The 20,997-nt window shown below is 36.3% G+C and overlaps 1 protein-coding gene across 3 annotated transcripts in view; it reads left to right on the top strand.

Annotated features, from left to right (window-relative positions):
• Ttc19 (tetratricopeptide repeat domain 19) overlaps nucleotides 1-20,997 on the top strand; it is a 157,103-nt gene that overhangs the window by 27,237 nt on the left and 108,869 nt on the right. The window lies entirely within an intron of this gene.

The following is a 20,997-nucleotide window of genomic DNA, read 5'->3' as shown; positions in this document are numbered from 1 at the left end:
CGGCACTTTAAATTCTACAATTTTAGCTTATTTTTTTTTACCTTTCAGGGTTACTAAGATTTTGTTTTGCATTAACTCTTTAGCAATTAATTTCCTTTGTTTCATTTAGGTTTCGGAATGGAATTGTATATTATTTTATTTATTTTGGCTTAAAACACACCAATCTTTAATCAATATATGACCAAACATATGGTTAAGGATATATCAAAAGTATTAACCTTTGAGATCATACTATATTTTTGCGCCAAAAGGACTGTTAATTACAGGTATGTAATTAGCTCAGAGTACACGACGGTATACGGGTCAACTATTTTTTTTGTTAACAAGAGGATGAACAGGGAGAGTATTTTGATTCGAAGATATTATGCTTACGTTTGGAATCATAGGTATTAATTTATTATCGTATTGGCTCTTTACGTGGGGTCACTTGAATTGTGTACGCGATTAATTAGGTAAGTAGTATGTTTTTTTTTTAAGAATCGCGACGTTAAGCTTCCATTCGATTTATGAAAGGTGCTTGGTGTTATTTGTAGGTCTTTTTTTTTTTTTCGAAAAAATAATTTTAGTTACCATTTGTACTAAGACCCTTTTTTTGAGTTTTATCGTGAAGACTGGTTGCTAAGATTTGGCATTTACTTAGGGTTATTTGAACTGCGTAGGCGATTTACAGCGTTAAGAGGGGTGGTCTGAATTCAATAATAAAATTGCGAAGGGAGTTTTTTTTTGTGTTTTTTTTGCTTGTTGAATAACAAGGGTCTTTAAATAATTAAGTTTGATTTGAACGTCCAAAGAATGCCTTCGGCTCCCATTGGTTGTTTTAATTTTTCTTTTATTTTACTAATAAGGACGATCTTTTTTGATAATTTAATGTTGTTTTTTTTTCTTCATCACAAATCTTGTATATTGATTATTGATTAACGTAATTTATAGAGGAAAAGATATATAGCCTTACTTAAAATTAATTTCACTGGAAAAAAAATTTTGTGGAATTTTTGAACTCATTTACATGCATTTGGGCAACTTATAAGTAATATCCAGCCTTCCAAAGTTGTGTTGCTTTTTTTTATAATTAGTGTAATATTATATTCTAATCAATAGATATATAGTTAATCTAGTTTAACGATTTTTCGCTCGACTACTAGGTTATTTATTACATCTTGTCGCTAAACAGCACATTCTATAAAATGTAATCACTTTAATTTATTAGAAGGGGATTCTGACGAAAAAGAATTTTTACCTTTTTTTTCGAATTCAATTAATTAGCGTGTTTGGTATTCGTTAGTTTTCTGTACCCTCTGGCAATGGCTGGGTTTTGGGTGTTCCTTGTGGTGCAGAGACTTCTGAGGAATCTTGGCCCGTAGTAACATTCTCTTGGGCGTCAGGGCACTGGGTCCTCATAATTATGTTATTATCCGTTGGAGGATTTTGTTGAGTAGTTTTCTTTTGGGGTCTCATGTTATGGCAGGCCTGATTTGGTATTACAAAATATACGGGTTGTGACGGCCCTTTGTTGTAATCCTTTGCAAGAAGATTTTCCAAATGGGGACTGAGGGGTAGGTCAATTTCAACAGTAAAACATGTTGCAACCATTTGTTCTAAGTTTGAGCAAAAATCTCTTTGTTTCTGTAGTTCTTTGGTAATTTCGGCATGGTTCTCCTTTAGCTGTTTCTCTAAGCTATCTTGTTGCAGCTTAATTATTTCTTTTTGTGCTTTCAAGTGGTCGTACTTATGCTGCATGTCTAGGATCCTTGCTCTTTGGGGTGCCAGGAGTTCTTGTATTGCCATTGTCGCGGATAGGATAGTACTATTTTTATAATCTTGCACTTTTTTTTACCAATTTCTTGCATTTTATCGTACAATACTTGTAATTTTAGGATTTGGTCGGGATAATTATATCCCTCGACAAGCGTGGCGTCGCTTATTGATTCCATTTCGTTCTGGATTTTGGCGGTCTGCTATCTCACCTCCATAAATTTGGTTTCAATCGACTTACCCACTTGCTTAGCCATTAAGATTTCAGTTATTATTTTGTTCATTATTTCTTGGGGAGCCTTTACTTCACTAAGAGATTTAAACGTGTGTTCTATCATACTCTAAATTTTAAATCTTTCGACTATTAATTGCGACGAGTCATCGAGAAGTTTTGATCGTATCTGAAATAGTTGATCCATATTTGTTCTGTTAGTAACGGGGTTGCACTGGGTATTTTTCTTTTGGAGGAGGGTTTGAACAATTCTTGTTCTTCTTCTATCTTCGGGATTCTTTACCAAGCCGGGATTTAGTTTATCTGGAAAAATTAACTATTGACTTATTTCGACCTTTTAAGGGTGACTTTCATTGTGATGTCTTACTCATATATTCTTGTTTTAAGTTTTTTTTTTTAAACTGCTCATTTCGATTTAATATTGCTTTATAAGTTTTTGGGGTATTTTACTCCTAGACATATTTCCATTTGTCTGGTCTTTTGCTTATTCTGCCCGATTTTGTGGTAACCTCCTGTTCGTTTTCTGGCGTTTTACTCTTTTTTGACTCTCCCATAGAGATTAGGTCAAATTTCTTGTATTGTTTCAAAAGGAATTTCTGGCCTTTTGCCTTAGCCTGTTTTGCATGGGCGGTAGCCAAAGTAGTTTTTTGTTTTTGTGCGTCTTGGGGCTCATCGTCGGATTCAGTAGAACTAGTTCCTGAGGATTCATCATTAGGGCTTTCTGGGATTGTCCTTTGAGATTTTGGAGTATCACCCGCTCTTGCTTCATATATCTCCTCTCCTCCGGAGGTGGAGGGTTTATTTTCAATTTCCTCACTCTGGACTCTTGTTTCGGGGGAGTTAAAAGAGTCTTGAGAACTCTGGGAGGAGTCAAACACCTTTGGAGAATGTTTCCACTGCTTAAATGCTATATCTTCCGGGGGGTGAGGTGTATTTCATAGCTTGGTCTGTTTCCAGGAGTGAGGTTCCTTGGGTTTTACTTTCGACACCGTTATGTGATGGTATTGTCCGAAGTTTTCATCTTCAGGGTGTTTCTTTGTCCAAGGCATGGTACTTTGCCTTTTTTTTATTGGATAATTTATAATGTCCATGGCTTCTCTCATGCTTGTCGTATTGATAGCCCTAGGAGGAGTCTTCCTCCTTTTTGCACAGGCGGTTTTCAGAGCTCTGTTCAAGTCCTCCTGTAACGATGGGGGTTTTTCTATTGGGGCTGCTGGGGATACCATGTCATCAGGACATCTTTTTGGGGGACCTGGGGTTGAAATTATATGCGGGAAAAATTGGGTTTTTGGCGACAGCGTATAATCCAATTCTTCCTTTGAGCTTTCTGAAGATGAACTCTGGGCTTTTTGGGGTTCTTGCAGGTATAGGTATTAGGGGTTTTCTTTTAGGGATGACTAGGTTTTTCATGGCCAAAAATTCTTCAAAATCTTCCTCTTCGCTATGGTTTTCAAAGTAGTTTTGTTTGAAATTAAAGGGTTTTAATTCGGCTAGTCTTGAATTAGGAAACTCATTTTCTGCGTTTGATGAATCTGAAGATGAGTGTTCGGGCGCCCACCTAACTGGGTATTTGGCTCCTTTTATACGGCTAACATGTGCCTTGTATGTTCTACCGTTTTCTGGGATTATCATTTTAAAAGTAAAATTGTTGTCACATTGTTTTATTATTCTGTAGGATCCTGAATATTTATTGGAAATTTTTTTGCCTTATAACTTACCTTCATTTTTCAGATATACACAGTCACCTACTTCAAAATTTCTTTTAACCTTGATTTTGGACTTATTCCTTCGCTGTTGGTTCATTTTATATTTCTACTATTCTTGTCTAACTGTTTAATAGGTTTTTCTCGTCTTATTTATAAAATCCTGCTTGTAGTCCTCGGTATTATTGTAATATTTTCTGGACTCTATAATTTCCTGATAAGGTATTTTAAAATCGCGTCCGAATAAAAGAAAAAATGGACTATCCTTAGTCGTTTCTGAGTAAGCGGTATTAATTACATTGGTTAAGTAAGGTATATACAGATCCCAATCGTTTCGGTTGTCTTTTGAATAAATACTCAAAACATTGGAAAATATTTTGTGCCTATTTTCAATTTTTCCATTAGATTGGGGATGGTAGGGAGAGGTTACTAATTTCTCTATTTTAAGGAAACTCATCAAGTCTTTCGTTACTTTAGAAACGAAGTTAGTTCCGTTGTCACTAATAACCTGTTGAGGAACATCAAATTCTAAAAATATTTTTGCCAACGCTTTACTTGTGGCATATGCGCCTTGATTTTTCAATGCTTTGGCAAAAGTGAAGCCGGTAAAATGGTCTATTACTGAAAGGACACAAGTATGACCTCTATTAGAAGCAGGTAATCCTCCATTCGTACCATATAAGTCGAATGATACTACATCGAAAGGGAACCTTGCTACTGGCACTCTTCCTATGGAGGGATTATTGTATGTTTGGGGATTTTTTCTTAAGTTACATGCTTCACATGTATTTGTGAAATCCTTGATTTCTGTTAATGCCGTCGGAACATAAAAATATTGTTTCAGCTTGTGAAATGTTTTGGTTATTCCTAAGTGTCCGCCTATCTCCGAATGGAAGTACTCAAAAGCAGGTATTATTAAGCTCTGGGGAAGTACTGGGATTATTAGGGTTTGACTTCTATTCGTTTCACCTGTTACTATCCTGCAAAGGATTTTCTTGTCCAAATCGTAATAAAAATTGTCTATTTCCCATCTTAAGGCCTTGAACTTATTATAGAGTTTATCAGAATTCGCAAAATAATTAATGAGAGTCGAACATATTTCATCCTTAACTTGGTTGCTTTTAATATTAGCTAAGGATAGGGGGCTACGCGTAATTTCGTTTTCTTCTGTAAGGATTTTAGGTTTATTCTTCTTGTGTTTTCGTTTACTGGGATTAATGGCATTTATTTGTTTAGTTTCATTGTCTGAAGAGTTATTCTCAGGGTATCTAATTAGGTAATCACAGAGTGCATTTTGTTTACCAGTCACATGTTCAAATTAGTAATCTAGATATTGAATTTTCATTATCCATCTAGCTAAGATTCCGGTTGGATTCTTGAATGTGCTCAGGTACTGTAAGCTTTTATGGTCCGAGCGCAGTTTAAATTTTCGTCCTACTAAATAATGTCTGAATTTATCTAAATGGTAAATTATAGATAGTAATTCCAATTGTGTTGCTGAATAACTACTTTCGCCTTTGGTTAGAGTTCTGCTTGAATAGCATATGACTTTCTCTATATACTGAGGGGATTCTTTTAGGAGTTCAGGGTAGTTTTCCACGGGGATTAATTGGGAAAGAATTGCACCGATGCCTAAGGCTGAAGCATCAGTGGTAACCACAAATTGTCCCTTTTCAAAATCTGGTAGCGACAAAATGGGTTCAGAAGTAAGAGCATTCTTGAGAGTATATAATGAAGTTTGAGCTTCGTTCAACCAGGTGATAGTTTTGCAGGCCCCTTTAGTCTGGTCAGTTAGGGGTTTTGCGATTTGCGCGTAGTTGCGAATAAATTTCCTAAAATAACTGCTTAAACCAATGATCCCTCTTAATTGTTTCATAGTTTTTGGTGGTTTGAGGTTTTCTACGCATTTTATTTTTTCGGGGTCTGGTGATATTTGGCCTTGCGTCACTATCATTCCCAGGAATTTTATTTCGGATTGAAGTAGATTTACCTTTTCAGGTCTACATTTTAGATTACCCTCTCTGAATTTTCAAAAACTTTGGCTAATGTGTTTAAATGGTCCTCTAGTGTTTCTCCTACACAAATCACATCATCCACAAAGTGGATAATATTTTCTATACCTCTTAATAAGTGTAATAGAGGTCTACATAATGCACTTGAACTAGTTTTGAGTCCGAAGGGTACTCTCAAATATTCATAAGAACCACATTCCGTCGTCGAAAAGGCCGTTTTATAAACGTCATTATCTGCTATCTTAACCTGATGATAACCTTGCGTGAGGTCGAGAGATGTAAAAATTTAGTTTTTGGTTGAGATGGAATCTAGGATTTCATCAATTCGGGGCAGGGGAAATTTGTCGCTAACTACCTGCTTATTTAAGGCTCTATTGTCTACTTTAAGCCTAAGATCCTTGTTCTTGTTTGGTACTAGTATAATGGTGGCTGAATACGGGCTTACGTTCGGTCGTATTATTTTGTTTCTTTCTAATTCGTGGATTTTATGTTTTAATCAATTTTCGTAGGGATGAGGGACAAAATAGGGCTGTTTAGCTACAGGAAAGCCTGTGGTTTGGATAGAAAGTTCATAGAATGGTATTAATCTAATATCTTCCTCACATGTAGAGAAAATATCTTTAAAATTCCATAGTAATTCACACAATTTTTCTTTCAATTGTGTATCATGGATATGGTCTAATTAAAATTTTTCCAAAAATTGGGATCTTGTTAGTTGGTATCCATCCTTTGGGCTACTCACATCAATTCCATTTACTAATGTTTTCTTGGAATTTTTACATTTTTTTAGTTCGCGTTCAGAAATCACTTGTATTTCAACGAGGCATGTACCTCTTTTTAATGTAATCGTATTGTTTTCATGTGTGTTAGTCAACCAAATAAAACCTTCGCCTTTTTCATATGAAATAATCTGTTCTTCACAAAACAGATTTTATGGAATTTCTTTACACGGGATTGCAAACCAAATTTTGGAATTGTCATTTACAGGGGTGACCATTTGTAAGATTTGTATTTTTTGCATTGTATTTTGGGGGATTTGTGTTTTGCGTACTGCGAAGCCATAGTATTTTTCTTCCGAGTTACTTTCTATTAAGTTAAGATGGGCGCTTGGTTGCGTCAATTCTTCCGTTTGTGGGGTTGGTTATAAGGGTAAACCCAAGTCCTGTCCGCTTACAATGGTACTTAGATTTATTATTTCATTCCATAATTCAGCTATTTTCTTTATTTCTGTTTGTCTATATTCCTGCCTTTTCCCTATTTTTGCTTCTATTGACTCAATCCATTTGCTGCATGATTTTCTTTTTCGTCCCGTGGGAGAAAATGACGTGAAGTGAGTTATAAAAGACTTGATTCTATTCACTGTTGCTTCCCCTCTCTCCACGCGTTGGAGAGTAGGATCGTATGGATACACGAGTCTGTTATTTGCCATATCTAATAACACTTTATTAGATTTTAGAAAATTAGCACCAATTATAGCCTCATATGGGAAATTTTTGCAGATTATGAAGCTTATAGGAAAGATCCTATTATTTTTTGTCACATCTAGACTTATGGAGCCTATAGCTTCCAGCCTATGACCCGTGACACTTGTTAAACTGGGAATATTGCAGTTTTTCCGTCGCTTAATATATACTGGTAGTCTGTTAAATACATTGGAGTTTATTATGTTAACTGATGCACAGGAATCTATTAGCGCTTTTAAATTAATACATGAAACATTAACATTATTTAATGTAGTTAATATGTCATTTTTATCTCTAAAAGAATATACAATTACTAGATGAGACCTATAAAAAATACTGGCCTTCCGGGTCCCGGTTAATTTTCTTGGGGGCCTAATTCGTTTCCCTGTCCGCTTATTTGATAAGTTGGGGTTTGACATTGGGGTTCGGCGGGAATTTCACTTGCTAGTGAAGTTCCAAGTTGATTGACATTTGATTGTCTTGGTCGCCACGTATAGTTGCGTGGGTTAGGATTTCTTGTGCTGACGGCTCGCGGCATTTGTTCATTTTGTATTGACGAAAAATTTCTTTTATTTCCCGAAAAATTTCTTTCATTTCCCGTTGGGAAAAAATATCTTCTGTTATCGCTTGTATTCGTGTTGAACCTAGTTGGATACACCGTCCGTGAATTAAATTGGTACATGTTTTGTCGCGTGTTTGCGTTGGGGAACCGATAATTATTTTGTCGGTTGGGGGAAGGCTTGGAAAAGGATTGGGGAGGCGTATATTGGGAGGGATTTGTATGCGTAAATTCCTGTTGGTACGGGTTGCGAAACGAGGTGGGACGTGGGGAGTTATTTCTATAACTATCTGACCCATTGGCATTTAAATTTGTTCTCCTGAACGAACGGCTACCAGAGCTGGGGTTGCTGGTGTATAGTTGCTGCTAGTGCGGTATTCCTTGATAATATGTCCTCGCTTGTTATAGGCGTAGCATATAACCGGGGGGTTCTGTACGTTTTTTTTGGTATTCGTGGATACAAAAAGTTCCTGCCTTTGCCTTGTAGGGGTTGCGGATCCATTCTGGTTCTGTATGGGTGAATTTTCTCTCGAAAAGAAAACCTGGGGAAATTGCTCGTGATCATTCCGGAGTTGAATTTTCTGCTTTATTTTTTCTTAACTTATTGTGGTTTGCCACGATTGAGTCAATTTCTATCATTCTTTCTACTTCCTGGACTGCTAGCTCTAATGTTTGGATATTCTTTGATATCAACATTCGGTACAGTTTGGGGTTTAATCCTTGCATGAAAGCATTTAGTACAATTTTATCATATAAAGGACCAAATTCTTTTCCATACTTGGCTTCAATAGATACCATTACTTTGTGCAGATATTCTCGAACATTTTGGGTTTTGTCGAAACAAACCGTACCATGCTTTAGTTTATTTGTTGAACTAGTTTCAGCAAATATTTTTCGGAACACTTTTAGCAGTTTTTCAACTGAGTTTATTGGAAGATTGTTATCTTCCCCTATCGTACTTTCTATTTGCCTTAGAAATGCTAGTGCTTGCCCCTCAAGTCTCATTAACAACATGCCTACTAATGATTTTAAGTCCGTTAGAGTTACTTCTACGAATTGTTTTAATTGGATAATACATTCATCTACATCTGAATCACCATTATATGATGGGAGGGATTTTGAAATTTCCACTGTTTTGGCAATGTGTTTTTGTTTTAACAATTGCTCGTTTTGATCTAACATTTTTTTTTTTCAAAACAAACTAAAATCTAGCAGTGGTTTTATTATTTTTTTGATATAACACAAGTTTGATACTTCCAAATTATATATTTTTTTTGTTACTATATTGAGGGGACTTAGGTAATATTTTTAGGCCTAATAAAATAGTGCACTTCAAGCCATGCATAAATTGCACTTCAAGCATATGTTAAATATTACACTTTCCCTATGTGTAATATTTCTCAATAATCTTTTTTTTTTTTAGAAAGTTGTTTCTGTTTGTTTTTCGCCTTTAATCCGGCCACGCCAAGTCAAATGGGGTGGGGGGTTTTAAAAAAAATAATTTGGTCTTATATCTTCTGATGTTTCCTAATACGGAAATTCCAATTAATAATTAAATGATGTTTCCTAATACGGAAATTCCAATTAATAATTCAATGGGGAAATTTAGTCAAGCTCTTAGCTGACGGTTCGCGAGTGGCTTACCTGAGTGGAGGCGGAAATTCTAGAGTGGGGAGCTTAAACTGGTAGTACAAATAGGGAGCTTATATTAACGGCCATACTGAGTTAAAATCAGACTGAAAAAGTTCAGTTTCCCTTACGAGCGAGTGGAGCCACAAGGACTAACAGACTTGAGAAATATTAACATAAAGAGAAAAAAATAAGAAAGTAATGTGTTTATTTTTACTCACATAATCGTCGCAGAGTTCGGTGATAATATCAAAGACACTTTACAATCGAATACAAGCAATGATCAATAATACTGTTTTCAAGTTTTCATAAAATTCACATAAGTCCGCACGAAATACTCTTGAGAAGATTACTCAAGATTGATAACAGACTCACACAAGACTGTTAAAAAGACTGTCCAAGGACTAGTAAAAGGCTCGGATGAGACTCCAAAATAAGACTCCAAATAAGACTGACTCAAAATTGCTAAGTTCTAGCAATCTACTTTTCCCAATTTTGCCAGAGGTTACGTCCGGGCGTTACTCACAAGTATATTTTACAAATCTGTTGGTTCTATTATATGACCTATGTTGCTATTGGGTAATGATGAACCATTGAGCTACTTGGGTTTAATTAAGATTTATTACTTGTAAGATATCACTTTGGAATTCTTCAAAACAAACTAAGTTATACACTGTATCTTTTTGCTTGTAAGGTGTCACTTATTTCCTGGAAGTCTGATGATTTATTTCTGTGAAAATTCTTAAAGAACAATAGGATTTAATTACATTGAGATGTTTATTCTGATATTTTCAGAACGAACAAGGTTTTACACTGTAGCTTTTTGCTAATGAGGATAATAAATCTTAAAGGACAATAGGATTTAATTACATTGAGATGTTTATTCTGATATTTTCAGAACGAACAAAGTTTTACACTGTAGCTTTTTGCTAATGAGGATAATAAATTCTACTATCTCTTGATGATTTGGTATTTCAAGCTCTTGAGATTTAAATTACATTGTTAGTCGCCTGTCATATAAAATTTGGTAAAATTTGGATATTTATTGCATACATTGGCGACACAAGGGTGGATTTATTTATTAGATTTTCTGTGGGAAAGATTATTACAATGTATGTTTAAATTAGATACATTTGTTTCACTATGTTAAATTGGACGTTTGAGTCTTGCTCGATCTGTAGGTCATTTGAATTCTTCAAGTTCATATTTTGGGTGGTTTTACTTTTACTTAGGTAACTTTAGTTGGAAAATTTTGAGGTTTTTGAAAATTGATCCCATTACAATAGGCTTAGGTTTGTATTCCTTGTGTGGTTTGATTTGCCCAAATAGGAATAATTTTTGTGGGATATTAATTTTTTCCTTCAGTGTGAATAAGAAGGATCTACTAGTTTTTAGGCCATTAGAGTTAGGTTTGCTAAGTTGGGTAACATCCTCAACTGGGATTGTGTTTCCAGCCCTATCTGAGAGGCCTTCTTTTAACTCCTGAGTGGAAATCTCTGGGGGAACATTATAAACTACTATTTTTGTTGGTGATTGTTTTGGTTCCAATTAGATGCAATAATTGGGGTATTCAGAAGGGATTTTAGGTTAATTATTGTATCTGCTGATTTCTGAGCTTCTACAGCTATTAGCAGAGATCCATCATGGTTAATATTAAGAGAGAACATTGATTTTACCAATTTAAAAATTGCAACTCTTATTGCAGTTATCATTTTTATTTCAAAGGGGGTAGTAGGAGTAATTTTAAGGTAAATTCCGAAGTTTTTGGAGGGAGGATCTTGGGCAGGGAGAGGGGAAATGCTTTTGATTGGGGAGATTTTTTTCTTTTTTTAGAGTTTCTAGAGAGGACCTCTTGAAACCCATTATCATCATTTATGGTTACATTAGCCCCTACACTTATCATTGTCCTATTCTCCGAATTGGAGCTATCATTTGAACTTTGAGATAGTGTGCTTGACCAGCCAAGGTGGGTATCTTTCACTGTGGTACTTTCACTGGAATTCGTTTTGGGATCTGGGAGGACTTTTTTTTTTGGAGGAATTATAAACATTGCATCTTGGAAAAAGCTTTAAAAAAAAACTAAAACAAGGAGAAGTAAGAGAATGATACCAAACAATCGGCGCTATACTAATAAGAGGAGAAACACTACAGCATAGCTCTGAGGATGAGTTTAGAAGGAGTGGTTTGGTCCAACTGCTGATTAGAAGCGAGAATAATTCACAAGAAAATTATATTTTAATTATCTTATAAGGTTGCTGTTGCTGTAGGCTACAAAATCCTTGAAGTGTTTTCGCTGTTTCTTCGCCAAATGAGTTGCTTGGTGATTCCATATAAAATCAATAGCAACAAGGGCGTTTTTACTGCTGTTTTCTCCTATTGATGAAAACTTGTAGGTGATTCCTTTTAGAGAAATAAGCTGCCATGCAAATTATTTATTATGCCTTTTTTAGATCTGGTTTTACACCCATTAAAATATTAGCTTTATTGTTGTTTTTATTACGGAAGACCAGTCCTTGAAGTTGTGTTGTATACATTGTTATTAAATCTCCATTTTTTAGAGTTTAGGTTTCTATTGGGAAGGGTTGCTCTGGAATATCACAATGAATCATAGGGTCATCATTTCCACATTTAATAATTTGTTTTCAAGGATTGACCCCAAGGTATGGAGGCCAGGAGGTTTTAACCCCCCCCCCCTGAAGGAAATGAAAAGAAATAATAATAAGAGAAATATTCTCATCCAAATCTTGGTAAAAAAAAAGCTTCTGGTAGCATTTGTCCCCAGGAAAATTTTCTGGTGGTGTTCATGATCCCTCACACCTCTCCCTCTTTTGTGCTTGTAAACGTATAAACAATGTTTTGTGTTGCAGAGAAAAAAAATCTGCAATTAGAGATGTACTCTCACCCCAAATACCCATACCGATAATCGAAAAATATTCATGGGCATAAAGAGACTAGATAATAATTTCAAGACCTCCCTCCCCCCTCTCAAGCTCTGACATATGTAGGTAAACAAACGAGACAATTCACAGCCAGCCAACCAAAAGGAAAATGTAAATGTTTCAGCTGAGAGCTCTAGCCAAAGGCCATTTTAATCCTGGAAAAAATCTCTCAGCCTTAGAATTGCCATTTGTAAATATAAAAAAAAACTTACACAGAATGATAGATACTCGTACTTTCATCCAACCACCCTGCTAATGTAAAAAAAAAGGTATGCTAATAACCTTAGTTTTTCAAATGTTCTTTTGAAACTCATATAATTCAAAAACTAAAAATATCTTAATGAAGTTTTATTTGTAATCTATATCTCATCAAATTGCTGGAACCGAAAATGCAGAAAATGATGCATTAATACCACTATATCCAACTGACAATGTCCTTATGATGGACAATAAGAAAAACTTCACCTTCTCACTAGATCTCACCCTGAATTTTGTAAGTGGGTGACACACTGGGAAGAAGTTATAAAAAAGTCTTGTGTTGCTTTCAAAATTTAAACAAAATATGGGGTTTTCTTCAGCTGTAGAAAGGTTAAAACCAGTTCAATTCTAGGTAGCAGTATTCGTTGAATACCTGGTTCTTATAGTTGTTCATATATTGTGGAAGTTGCGATTTTTAGTGCTATTTTTACTAGTAGGAAGTGATTGAAGGCTTGCCTATTTTTCTGGGGTTCATTCCTGATAAATTACAATTCGAGATTGCAAATAAAAAGGGTTACATGTATTCCAATGAGAAAGATTGAAATGTACAAAAACTGTTTTCCTCAAGGCAAAGTTGCTGAAATATCTTGAAAATGATGTTAAAAGAGAACTGAACCTAGTTTAATTTTTCTCAGGGAAAGTGTAGAGTGACCTTAAATTCAAGTAATTACAGCATCAAACCGCCTGAGGCCAACACAGATCTACACGCTCCTCTTCTCCAATGAGTTCAAAGCTTGGCTCTTTTCTTCATCAGATAAAGCTCCCATTTACTTTAAATTCTTTTTGATGACTTAATCCATCCAATTTGGGGATGACCTGCTTTTCGCTTGGCACCATATGGATGGCGAAAAAGCACAATCTTTGGCAATCTGTCATCCTTCATCTGAAAAACATGGCCTATCAATAGTAACCTTTCTTTCAACCCTAAAAAGTGTGATCAAACTAAATGTTTATTACAGTTTATCATGTTTGTAGCATTAGCTGCACCCTCGTAAACGGCCAACTGCATTCCATAATAAAGTAATGTTTTAAGACGCGTTAAAAAAAATGTCTAGTGAGACAAATTTTTTTCATTAGAAGGTGATTTAGTAATGATTTAATTAAAAAATGCAAGTTTTTTTTAACTGGAAGTAAGGAGCAACATCAGAACTTAAAACGGACGGAAATTATTCCGTGTAGTCAAACTCAAAATGAGCAGAAATTATCATAAATTGGGCTTAAAACCCCTATGACTTCCCAAGGCCAGAACATAATTTGCACTTTACTCAAAAAAATATAAATGTTTTTACTTTTATAACTTCGATAAATCAAATAAGATTAACATTTTGATTACTAAATATCAATATATGTATATTACAGTGACAATGCACATTCTTTTGTATTTTTTAAGTAAAGTGCAAATTATCTTCTGGCCTTGGGAAGGCATAGGGGTTTTAAGCCCAACTTATGTTAATTTCTGCTCGTTTTGAGTTTCACTCGGTTATTTATTGTAATTTCTGTTCGTATTGGGTTTCATTTATTTATCGATGCTGATTTACGGTAGTTTCACGCTTGGTAGATTATTTGATTTTATTTTTGCTAATTTTTTTTTTTAATGGGGTTCTTTACTTTTCTTTGAAAAAATTATTTTGTGGAAAAAGTTTTTTTTTATTAATTTCTTTTTTTTATATTTACAGTATTTTAAGAGAAAAAGAAAATAATACTTTAAATCTTTTTGTTTTTTTAAGACTTTATAGTTTGGCCTGATATTTGTATGCTGGAGAAACATTTTCAGCAATTTTTAACAACAAACACCCTTTTAAAAATCTGGACACAAATAGTAGTGTTTAATTTCGTTTCATACATTAACGCAATGCATTCTGATTTAATCTTAAGGCAACATTTAGTTTTTAAACATAAAGGCAAATGGGAAGGTGGGCATGGGAGGGGGATTAGTTTACCTCCAGTCACTTTCGACTATTAAAAAGGGTATCAGCCCTTTCTATTTTCAATCTATTTCGAATACAAGAACTCCTTCGATACAAAGTGCCCTGGTCTAAACAGCAACAACAACAAAAAAATCATACTTTATGCCCACATCGATCTTTACTATAAAAATTTCAAGTCTTCCAATCACTTTCGACCATTAAAAAGGGCACTAGGCCTTTCGATCTCCAATCGAATGAGCCCTTTTTGAGTTTCTACGACAACACTTTATAAAAACACCGTATATACCCCCATTGCATAAATTACAAACCTTACCCTAAGGGCTGTGGGGGTGATTGTCATCCTATAAGACATAATTTCCAGAACTCTCAACTACGTTAAACGAAATGGCTATCTCAAAATTTTGATTGGATGTGTCTGGGAAAATGGTGGGTGTGATAGGGGCGTTAGTCGCTCTCCCATCCCTTTCAACTATTAAAAAACGCACTAGCCCTTTCAATTTCCAATCAAATGAGCCCTTTTGAAGTTTCTACGACAAAGCTTTCAATAAAAACCTTATATGCCCCCAGGGTATAACTTACAACCTTTGCCTAAAGGGCTGGGGTTGTCATCCTCAAAGACCTAATTTCCAGAACTGTCCACTACGCTGAACAAAATGCCTATGTGAAAATTTTGATTGAATCTGTTTGGGGGAATGGTGCGCGTGAGAGGGCGGTTAGTTACCCTCCAATCACTTTCGACTATTAAAAAGGGCACTAGCCCTCTCAAAATCCAATTGAATGAACCCCTTTTGAAGTTTTAACGACAACTCTATCTATAAAAACCTTATATGCTCCCGGGGCATAACTTACAAACTTTGCCCTGAGGGCTCTGGGGGTTTGTCATCCTTAAATACATAATTTCCAGAACTTTCAATTACGTTGAAAAAAATGGCTATCTCTAAAGTTTGATTGAATGTGTTTAGGGAAATGGTGGGCGTGGGAGGGGGGTAAATTATTCTCTATTCATTTTCGACAATAAAAAATGGCAATTTCAATTTCCAAACAAATGAGCCCTTTTTGAAATCTCTGCAACAAATTTCTATATAAACGTTATATGCCCCCAGGGCATAACTTACAACCCTTCCACTGAGGGCTCTGAGGGGTTTATCATCCTAAAAGACCTAATTTCCTGAACTTCCGACTACGTTGAACAAAATAGCTATCTACAAATTTTGATTGGATGTGTTTGGGGAAACGGTGGGTTTGACAGGGAGGTTAGTTGCCCTTCAATCACTTTCGACTATTAAAAGGGCACTAGCCCTTTCAATTTTCAATTGAACTAGCACTTTTTGATGCTTTTACAACATCGCTTTTTATAAAAACCTTACTCGCCCCCAGGGCATAACTTGAAATTTCTACAACAACTTTCTGTATAAACCTTATATGCCCCCAGGGCATAACTTACAACCCTTGCCCTGAGGGTTGTGGGGGGAGGGGTTGTCGCCCTTAAAGACCTAATTTCCAAAACTTTCAACTACGTTGAATAAAATTTTGATTGAATCTGTTTGGGGGAATGGTGCGCGTGAGAGGGCGGTTAGTTACCCTCCAATCACTTTCGACTATTAAAAAGGGCACTAGCCCTCTCAAAATCCAATTGAATGAGTCCCTTTTGAAGTTTTTACGACAATTCTATCTATAAAAACCTTATAATCCCCCAGGGCATAACTTACAAACTTTGCCCTGGGGGCTCTGGGGGGTTTGTCATCCTTAAATACATAGTTTCCAGAACTTTCAACTACGTTGAAAAAAATGGCTATCTCTAAAGTTTGATTGAATGTGTTTAGGGACATGGTGGGTGTGAGAGGGGGATAAATTATTTTCCATTCATTTTCGATTATAAAAAAGGGCAATTTCAGTATTCAATCAAATAAGCCCTTTTTGAAATCTTTGCAAAAGATTTTTATATAAACCTTATATGCTCCCAGGCTTTAACTTACTGCCTTTCCATTGAGGGCTCTGAGGGGTTTATCATCCTATAAGACCTAATTTCCTGAACTTTCGACTACGTTGAACAAAACAGATATCTCAAAATTTTGATTGGATGTGTTTGGGGAAATGGTAGGTGTGAAAGGGAGGTTAGTTGCCCTTCAATCACTTTCGACTATTAAAAGGGCACTAGCCCTTTCAATTTTCAATTGAACTAGCACTTTTTGATGCTTTTACAACATCGCTTTTTATAAAAACCTTACTCCCCCCAGGGTATAACTTGAAATTTCTACAACTACTTTCTGTATAAACCTTATATGCCCCCAGGGCATAACTTACGACTCTTGCCCTGAGGGTTGTGGGGGGAGGGGTTGTCACCCTTAAAGACCTAATTTCCAAAACTTTCAACTACGTTGAATAAAATGGCTATCTAAACATTTTGATTGTATGTGTTTGGGGATAAGGTGGGCATGAGGGGGGGGGTTAGTTTCCCTCAAATCACTTTCGACTCTTAAAAAGGGCACTAGCCCTTTGAATTTCCAATTGAAAGAGCCCTTTTTCAAGTTTCTACAACAAAAATTTCAATAAAAACTTATAAGCCCCCAGGGCATAATTTATAAACCTTGCCCTGAAGACTGTGGGGGAAGTGTCCTGCTCAAAGGTATAATTTCCTGAACTTTAAACTGCGTGAAACAAAACAGCTATCTCAAAATTTTGATTAGATGTGTTTGGGGAAATGGTGGGTATGGAAGGAGTGTTAGTGTCCTTCCAATCACTTTCGGCTATTAAAAAGGGCACTAGCCATTTCAAATTCCAATCGAATGAGCCCTTTTTGAAATTTCTACGACTACGCGTTCTATAAAAACCTTATATGCCCCCAGGACATGACTTACAACCCTCAAAAATATAATTTATATCTGAAAATCAACTATGCTGAACAAAATGGCTATCTAAAAATTTTGATTGGATGTGTTTGGCGAAAAGGTGGGCCTATGAGGGGAGTTAGTTGCCCTCAAATCACTTTCGACTATTAAAAAGGGCACTAGCCCTTTGAATTTCCAATCGAAAGAGCCTTTTTTGAAGTTTCTACGACGACACGTTCTATAAAAACCTTATATGCCCCCAGGGCATAACTTACAACACTTGCCCTGAGGGCTGTGGGGGTGGTTGTCATCCTATAAGACATAATTTCCAGAACTTTCAACTATTTTAAACGAAATGGCTATCTCAAAATTTTGATTAGATGTGTCTGGGAAAATGGTGGGCGTGATAGTGGTGTTAGTCGCTCTCTCATCACTTTCAACTATTAAAATAAGGCACTAGCACTTTCAATTTCCAATCTAATGTGCCCTTTTGAATTTTCTACTACAAAGCTTTCAATAAAAACCTTATATGCCCCCAGGGTATAACTTACAACCTTTGACTTGATAGCTGGAGTTGTCATCCTCAAAGACCTAATTTCCAGAACTGTCTACTACATTGAACCAAATGCCTCTGAAAATTTTGTTTGAATCTGTTCGGGGGAATGGTGCGCGTGAGAGGGCGGTTAGTTACCCTCCAATCACTTTCGACTATTAAAAAGGGCACTAGCCCTCTCAAAATCCAATTGAATGAGCCCCTTTCGAAGTTTTTACGACAACTCTATCTATAAAAACGTTATAAGCCCCCAGGGCATAACTTACAACCTTTGCCCTGGGGGCTTTGGGGGGTTTGTCATCCTTAAATACATAATTTCCAGAACTCTCAACTACGTTAAAAAAATGGCTATCTCTAAAGTTTGATTGAATGTATTTGGGGAAATGGTGGATGTGAGAGGGGGGTCAATTACTCTCCACTCACTTTCGACTATTAAAAAGAGCAATTTCAATTTCCAAACAAATGAACCCTCTTTGAAATTTGTGAAACAAATTTCTGTATAAACCTTATATGCCGCCAGGGCATAACTTACAGCCCTTGCACTAAGGGCTCTGAGGGGTTTATCATCCGAAAAGACCTAATTTCCAGAACTTTCGACTACGTTGAACAAAATGGATATCTCAAAATTTTGATTGGATATGTATGGGGAAATGGTGGGCTTGAAAGTGGGGTTATTTTACCTTCAATCACTTTCGACTATTAAAAGGGCACTAGCCATTTCAATTTTCAATTGAATTAGCCCTTTTTGATGTTTTTAAAACATCGCTTTCTATAAAAACCTTACTCGCCCCCAGGGCATAACTAACTACCCTTGCCCTGTGGGTTGGTGGGGGGAGGGGGTGTCGTCCTTAAAGACCTAATTTCCAAAACTTTCAACTGCGTTGAATAAAATGGCTATCTAAAAATTTTGATTGTATGTTTTTGGGGATAAGGTAGGCGTGAGAGGGGGGTTAATTACCCTCAAATCACTTTCGACTATTAAAAAGGGCACTAGCTTTTTGAATTTCCAGTCGAAAGAGCTCTTTTTCAAGTTACTATGACAAAAATTTCAATGAAAACTTATGTGCCCCCTGGGCATAATTTATAACCCTTGCCCTGAAGACTGTGGGGGAAGTGTCCTGCTCAAAGGTATAATTTCCTGAACTTTAAACTGCGTGAAACAAAATGGCTATCTCAAAATTTTGATTAGATGTATTTGGGGAAAAGGTGGTTGTGAGAGGCGGGTTAGTTGCCCTCAAATCACTTTCGACTCTTAAAAGGGGCACTAGCACTTTGAATTTCCAATTGAATGAGCCCTTTTTCAAGTTTCTACGACAAAGATTTCAATAAACACCTTATATGCCCCCAGGGCATAACTTGTAACCCTTGACTGTGGGTGGAGTGTCCTGCTATAAGGTATAATTTCCTGAACTTTAAACTGCTTGAAACAAAATGGCTATCTCAAAATTTTGATTAGATGTGTTTGGGGAAATGATGGGTGTCGAAGGGGTGTTAGTTTCATTCCAATCACTTTCGACTATTAAAAAGAGCACTAGCCATTTCAATTTCCAATCGAATAATGACTTTCTGAAATTTTTATATCATAACCTTCTATAAAAACCTCACATGCCCCCAGGGCATGGATTACAACCCATGCCGTGAGGGCTGTGGGGGAGTTCTCTCTTCAAAAACATAATTTATATGATAAAATCAACGATGCTAAAAAAAATGGCTACCTAGAAATTTTGATTGGATGTGTTTGGGGAAAAGGTGGGCGTGAGAGGGGGGTTAGTTACCCTCCAATCACTTTCGACTATTAAAAAGGGCACTAGCCCTCTCAAAATCCAATTGAATGAGCCCCTTTTGAAGTTTTTACGACAACTCTATCTATAAAAACGTTATATGCCCCCAGGGCATAACTTGTAACCCTTGACTGTGGGTGGAGTGTCCTGCTCAAAGGTATAATTTCCTGAACTTTAAACTGCGTGAAACAAAATGGCAATCTCAAAATTTTGATTAGATGTGTTTGGGGAAATGGTGGGTGTGGAAGGGGTGTTAGTTTCATTCCAATAACTTTCGACTATTAAAAAGGGCACTAGCCATTTCAATTTCCAATCGAAAGAGTCCTTTTTGAAATTTCTACGACAACGCGTTCTATTAAAACCTTATATGCCCCCAGGGCATGACATACAACCCTTGCCCTGAGGGCTGTGGGGGAGTGTCCTCCTCAAAAACATAATTTCTATCTGGAAATCAACTACGCTGAACAAAATGGCTATCTAGAAATTTTGATTGGATGTGTTTGGGAAAATGGTAGGCGTGAGAGGGGGTTAGTTGACCTCCAATCACTTTTGACTATTAAAAAGGACACTAGCCCTTTGAATTTCCAATCGAATGAGCCTTTTTTTAAGTTTCTACGACAACGCTTTCTATAAAAAACCTTATATGCCCCCAGGGCATGACTTACAACACTTGCCCTGAGGGCTGTGGGGGTGGTTGTCATCCTATTAGACATAATTTCCTGAACTTTCAACTACGTTAAACGAAATGGCTATCTCAAAATTTAGATTGGATGTGTCTGGGAAAATGATGGGCGTGATAAGGATGTTAGTCGCTCTCCCATCACTTTCAACTATTGAAAAAGGCACTAGCACTTTCAATTTCCAATCTAATGTGCCCTTTTGAATTTTCTACGATAAAGCTTTCAATAAAAACCTTATATGCACCCAGGGTATAACTCACAACCTTTGACTTGAGGGCTGGAGTCGTCATCCTCAAAGACCTAATTTCCAGAACTGTCTACTACTTTGAACAAAATGCCTATCTGAAAATTTTGATTGGATCTGTTTGGGGGGATGGTGCGCGTGAGAGGGTGGTTAGTTACCCTCCAATCACTTTCGACTATTATAGATGACAGTAGCCCTCTCATTTGCCAATTGAATGAGTCCCTTTTGAAGTTTTTACGAAAACACCATTTTACAAAAAGATTATATGCCCCCAGGGCATAACTTACAACCTTGGTCCTGGGGGCTCTGGGGGGTTCGTCATCCTTAAATACATAATTTCCAGATCTCTCAACTACGTTAAAAAAATGGCTATCTCTAAAGTTTGATTGAATGTATTTGGGGAAATGGTGGATGTGAGAGGGGGGTCAATTACCCT

This window comes from Artemia sp. Qi Xiang Cuo, chromosome 5 (assembly GCF_049724085.1).
Source record: "Artemia sp. Qi Xiang Cuo chromosome 5, ASM4972408v1, whole genome shotgun sequence".
Lineage (NCBI taxonomy): Eukaryota > Metazoa > Arthropoda > Branchiopoda > Anostraca > Artemiidae > Artemia > Artemia sp. Qi Xiang Cuo.
This window is presented reverse-complemented; position numbering and strand designations above follow the sequence as displayed.